Source organism: Micromesistius poutassou (genome assembly GCF_964030765.1).
Source record: "Micromesistius poutassou genome assembly, contig: SCAFFOLD_962, whole genome shotgun sequence".
Classification (NCBI taxonomy): domain Eukaryota; kingdom Metazoa; phylum Chordata; class Actinopteri; order Gadiformes; family Gadidae; genus Micromesistius; species Micromesistius poutassou.
The window spans coordinates 4,449-9,902 of NW_028178723.1; the positions used below are offsets into that span (position 1 = coordinate 4,449).

At 52.5% G+C, this 5,454-nt stretch overlaps 1 long non-coding RNA gene across 1 annotated transcript; it reads left to right on the forward strand.

The window, feature by feature from the left end:
* The first annotated feature begins 1,620 nt into the window (after positions 1-1,620).
* LOC311373457 lies at positions 1,621-2,355 on the forward strand. The gene is made up of 2 exons (XR_014642285.1): positions 1,621-1,722; positions 1,850-2,355. It is a non-coding gene; the product is annotated as an uncharacterized lncRNA (long non-coding RNA).
* Positions 2,356-5,454: the final 3,099 nt, after the last annotated feature.

The window sequence follows — 5,454 nt, forward strand, 5'->3', positions numbered from 1 at the left end:
TGTCGCCTGATGATATGAGCCGGGGGCCTCGGGGGGGGGGGGGGGGGGGGAGAGGAGACGGCCGGGCGAGGCTCCATCAAGGGGCCAAGGGCCGGGGGGACCGCGGGCGGAGAGACGCGCTCCGGGATGCAGGATGTGCTGAGAACCCCCCCAGTTAGGGGGTCGGTACAGCACACACAACGGGGGTAGATGTGAGCGACAAAACTGGTGGATTGGACGGGGGGGGGGGGGGGGGGATTCCGCTGGGGTAGAACCATCGCACAGGAAGAGCGACCGTTAGTTTCACTGGATGATGCAGAGATAAGTTGTTTTTTATATTTTTAACTAAATTACTGGGGGTTTGGGGGCCGGTTTGAACTACAGAAGGGACTTCTGATCACCTTGATCAGACGTTCTAGTGCGCACACCGGCCCCTTGCCCTGGTTTACGGGGACAGGGTTAGCCTGTACGGTTAACCTGTAGGGTTAGCCTGCAGAGTTAGTCTGTAGAGTTAGTCTGTAGAGTTAGCTTGTAGAGTTAGCCTGTAGAGTTAGCTTGTAGAGTTAGCCTGTAGGGTTAGCTTGTAGAGTTAGCCTGCAGAGTTAGCTTGTAGAGTTAGCCTGCAGAGTTAGCCAGTAGGGTTAGGTTGTAGAGTTAGCCTGTAGGGTTAGCTTGTAGAGTTAGCCTGCAGAGTTAGCCAGTAGGGTTAGGTTGTAGAGTTAGCCTGTAGGGTTAGCTTGTAGAGTTAGCCTGCAGAGTTAGCCTGTAGGGTTAGCCTGTAGGGTTAGCCTGTGGGGTTAGCTTGTAGAGTTAGCCTGCAGAGTTAGCCTGTAGGGTTAGCTTGTAGAGTTAGCCTGTAGGGTTAACCTGTGGGGTTAGCCTGTAGGGTTGGCTTGTAGGGTTAGCATGTAGAGTTAGCCTGTAGCGTTAGCCTGTAGGGTTAGCCTGTGGGGTTAGCTTGTAGAGTTAGCCTGTAGGGTTATCCTGTAGCGTTAGCCTGTAGGGTTAGCTTGTAGGGTTAGCATGTAGCGTTAGCCTGTAGGGTTAGCCTGTAGGGTTATCCTGTAAGGTTAGCTTGTAGAGTTAGCCTGTGAGGTTAGCCTGTAGGGTTAGCATGTAAGGTTAGCTTGTAGAGTTAGCCTGTAGGGTTAGCCTGTAGAGTTAGCCTGTAGGGTTAGCCTGTAGAGTAATGGTGCCTTCTATTTGTCCACCCGACTCGATCTGCGAGTCGGATTTCCGAGTTACGAACCGGAAGTTGCAAATAGAATGCCCCCAAGGTCGTAAAAACGACTTGTCAACTCGTCGGAACTCAGAGGACCCCGAGTTCAGTAACAAAGATGGCTACTCCGAGCATCACATGTAGTAAACATTGTGGTTTTCTACTATTTTAAGCACTTGTGTTTTTGTTGTAACCAAATGAAGAAGTCATACACATAGCACTGTATACTGTTACCTACAGGCATGTCGTTACAGTCTTATTATGTGTTAAATACCGCCTATTTTGTAGCTTGTGCCGCTGAAATTGGCTAGAGACGCTCCATGTTGCTATGCCAAATAGAACGGGGTCACTCGTTTTACGAGACGGATGTGACGTCACACCCGAGCTGCAAGTCGCGATTACGAGACAAATAGAAGGCACCATTAGCCTGTAGGGTTAGCTTGTAGCGTTAGCCTGTAGGGTTAGCTTGTAGAGTTAGCCTGCAGAGTTAGCCTGTAGGGTTAGGTTGTAGAGTTAGCCTGTAGGTTAGCCTGTAGGGTTAGCCTGTAGGGTTAACCTGTAGAGTTAGCCAGTAGGGTTAGGTTGTAGAGTTAGCCTGTAGGTTAGCCTGTAGAGTTAGCCTGTAGGTTAGCCTGTAGAGTTAGCCTGTAGGGTTAGCCTCTAGGATTAGCTTGTAGAGTTAGCGTGGCGCTACACCAGCGGGGTTGGGGCGAGTACTGTGTTGTATGGGAGGGGGCGGACCTCCAGGAACGATAATAATTATAATAATAATACTAATAATAATAATAACAACAGGTTACACCGACCTCTCCGTCCTGGGGGGGCCGCCCTCCACTCCTCACGGCTAGCATCAGTTTTGTTTTGTTTTGATGTCCACATGAAAAAAAAAACGTTTTTCTTTCTTTTTTTTCTTTTGGAATATGATATTCTTGCAAGTCATACACATCCATATAGAGAGATGAAGTCGTTATTTTTTTGTTTTTTCAGCGTACAAAGGTAAGCCGGGTGACTATATATGAAGACAACAGCTACAACTTCCACAGCACTGGCATCGGTTATTTTGTTCTTTTAAATACAGTACTCAAGCATTGTTAGATTAATAAAAACGGAGAAACAAAAAAACAAAACCAGAAAAAAAGGAGGGGAAAAAAAAACAACAGAAAACAAAAATAAAACATGTTACCCCCCTCCTCCCCCTCCCCCGCCAAGAAAATAGAATCTACTGCACTGCCATTGGTTGGCCCCATAAAACGTTTTCCTCTGCATCTGAATGGCGATTGACAATTGAGCTGTGGAGCAAACCAACACACGTCTACCCACGGGGGGGGGAGGGGGAGAGGGAGTCCTCACGGTACGACTCCCTGGCCTTACAGAATGGGACCATGCATTAATCTCACTGGATTCGATGCGCGTGATTCACTTGTTTTTTTTGTGTTCGTTTTTTCTTCTTCTTCTTCCGTTTTCGTTTTGTCGGTTGGTTGAGTTACTCTGATGCTCCGCTGACTTCATGACGATTGGTTACACGTGAGTTAGGATAGCGTTGTCTTCACATAGACTCGAGGGGAGGGGGGGGGGGGGGGGGGGAGTGGGGGGACAGGGTGGAGGTGATGGTGGCGTTTTTTTTTAGTCGTCGTTGGTCGTTTCTCGGTACACATCCACCCTTACTGCGTGGCAACAGGTTACCCAGGATGCATCAGCCATCGTGGTTTTGGGGAGGGTCGTGGGGGAGGGTCTAATGGGGGGGGGGGGGGGGCGGTTAACCAGGGGAAGGGGGGTAAGTTGTGTGAGGGTGAAAGAGTTAGGGTGCTGTATTGAGAAAATAAGGAGTTTCATGAAGGAGGGGGGGGGGGGGTGGCGGGGAGGAGGTGGGTAGAGGAGAGGGTGGTGGGGGTGGCGGGGGGGTGGCGGGGGGGTGGCGGGGGGGTGTGGGTAGAGGAGAGGGTGGTGGGGGTGGCGGGGGGGTGTGGGTAGAGGTGGTGGTGGGGGGGGGGGGGTGAGCTCCTACACGACAGCCTTTGAATCCTCGCAGACCTGAGTGCTGGTGCCTGAGTTAGTCTGTTTAGTGGTCGTCCTCCCGGCCGCACACCTCACTGCTCTGGAGAGAGAGAGAGAGAGAGAGAGAGAGAGAGAGAGAGAGAGAGACATAGATTATGAGAGAGAGAGTGAGAGTGAGAGAGAGAGAAAGAGAGAGTGAGAGAGAAAAAGAGAGACACAGAGAGACAGAGACAGAGAGAGAGCGAGTAAGAGAGACACAGAGAGAGTGAGAGAAAGAAAGAGACACAGAGAGAGAGCGAGCGTGAGAGAGTGAGAGTGAGAGAAAGAAAGACAGAGAGTGAGAGTGAGAGTGAGAGAGAGAGTGAGAGAGAGAGAGAGAGAGAGAGGGGAAACAGAAAACAACAGTGTCAGAATAGTTGGGTCTTCCCCCTGACGTTCCTCATTCCTTCTTAATGTGTTTGTCCTGCAGAGGGATGACTCTGCTCTGTGGGGCCCTGGGGGGGGCCGGGTCGGGGGTCAGGGTCCGCGACTAAACGCCGGGCCCTGGAGACGGGCCGCATATCACCAAGGACGCCCCGGACAGCTGAGCGCACCATGTTTGAAGTGAGGCAGGAGTTTTAGCACCTGGACCTCGAGAAGAGTGACTCCCAACAGAGAGTCTCCCAGACGGACAAGGGGAAAACTACAACTCCCAGCCGCTACAACTCCTTAAACTACAACTCCCAGCCGCTGCTGGGATGTTAAACTACAACTCCTTAAACTACAACTCCCAGCATCAAACTACAACTCCCAGCATTAAACTACAACCTCCAGCCACAGGGACGATAAACTACAACTCCCAGCATTAAACTACAACTCCCAGCCGCCAGGACGTTAAACTACAACTCCCAGCATTAAACTACAACTCCCAGCCGCCAGGACGTTAAACTACAACTCCCAGCATTTAACTACAACTCCCAGCTGACGGGACGTTAAACTACAACCTCCAGCTTCCGGGAACGTTAAACTACAACCTCCAGCCCCCGGGACGTTAAACTACAACCTCCAGCCCCCGGGACGTTAAACTACAACCTCCAGCCCCCGGGACGTTAAACTACAACCTCCAGCCCCCGGGACGTTAAACTACAACCTCCAGCCACCGGGAAATCAAACTACAACCCAGCCGGTGTTGTGGTGGTCTTGTGGTTACTGAAAGGAATGGATGTCCTCTAATCCAGGGAGATAAACAGTTTTGAATCGTCTCCTTAAACAGACGGTAAACATTCCTTTATTTGGGTTCCCCTCGGTGAGAGGGGGCCGGTGGTCCGGGGCAGGGGGGACCTGACCTCCGGAAAACGCTCTGACAGTAATGGAGGTCGTGTGGAGCTCCCGTCCCGGCGTCCAGATGAGAGGCCGGGACTGGGGTCCGGGTTCACCGACGGACAGCGCCGCAGGTCCCGGTGGGAGGAGGGGAGACGGGGGAGGAGGAAGGGGGACGGAGGAGGGGGAGAGTTTTACACCAAACCTACGATTCCTCTGGGTCACGAGCAGAAAAACACAAGGAAGGTGAACGAAGAAGGAAAAAACAAGAGAGGGGGGAGAGAGAGAGAGAGAGGAGATAGAGGGAAGAGACAGAGAGAGAAGAGAGTGGGAAGAGAGAGAGGAAAGAAAGGAGAGAGAGGAGTAAAAGGAGAGCTATGGCGGCGAGGCGAAGGGGAAGGTGGGAGATAAAATGAGATACGAGGGCTGCGTGATAAGTGGCTCGGGGTCCAAGGTAGAAAGGCGGAGGACTGCCTTAGCCTGACGCGTTGCCGGTGACGACCATGGGCATCACTGCTCGGCTGGGGTGGGCGGGGGTGGCGTCCCTCTGTGGACTCTGACCCTCTCCGTTTCTCTTGGGTACAGGAGAAGGAGACAAGGAAGCGTTCTGGGAGGGAGGGAGGGAGGGGGGAGGAGGGGGTGTCTGTAAGACAACAGTCCTCCCTAACCCGGTTCCCAGGACACGCCTCCTGTGAAAACACGGTGGAACGTCTCGCTGGGGAGTTCCCTGGCACTCCCCACGTTCTTCCCATTTCATTGTCTTTGCTTTGGATCTGACTGAGGGAGGGTTCTGTGTGTGTGTGTGTGTGTGTGTCCCTCCCTCAGCGGTGATAGCCGACATGCAAAGCACAGAGCTCTGACCGGGGGGACGTCCATGTAAATACACTCGCCTCACGCTTTCCCTTCCCGCTGACGGGGGGGAAACCTGTGACACACACACACAGAGGGCGGGAACGCCGGGA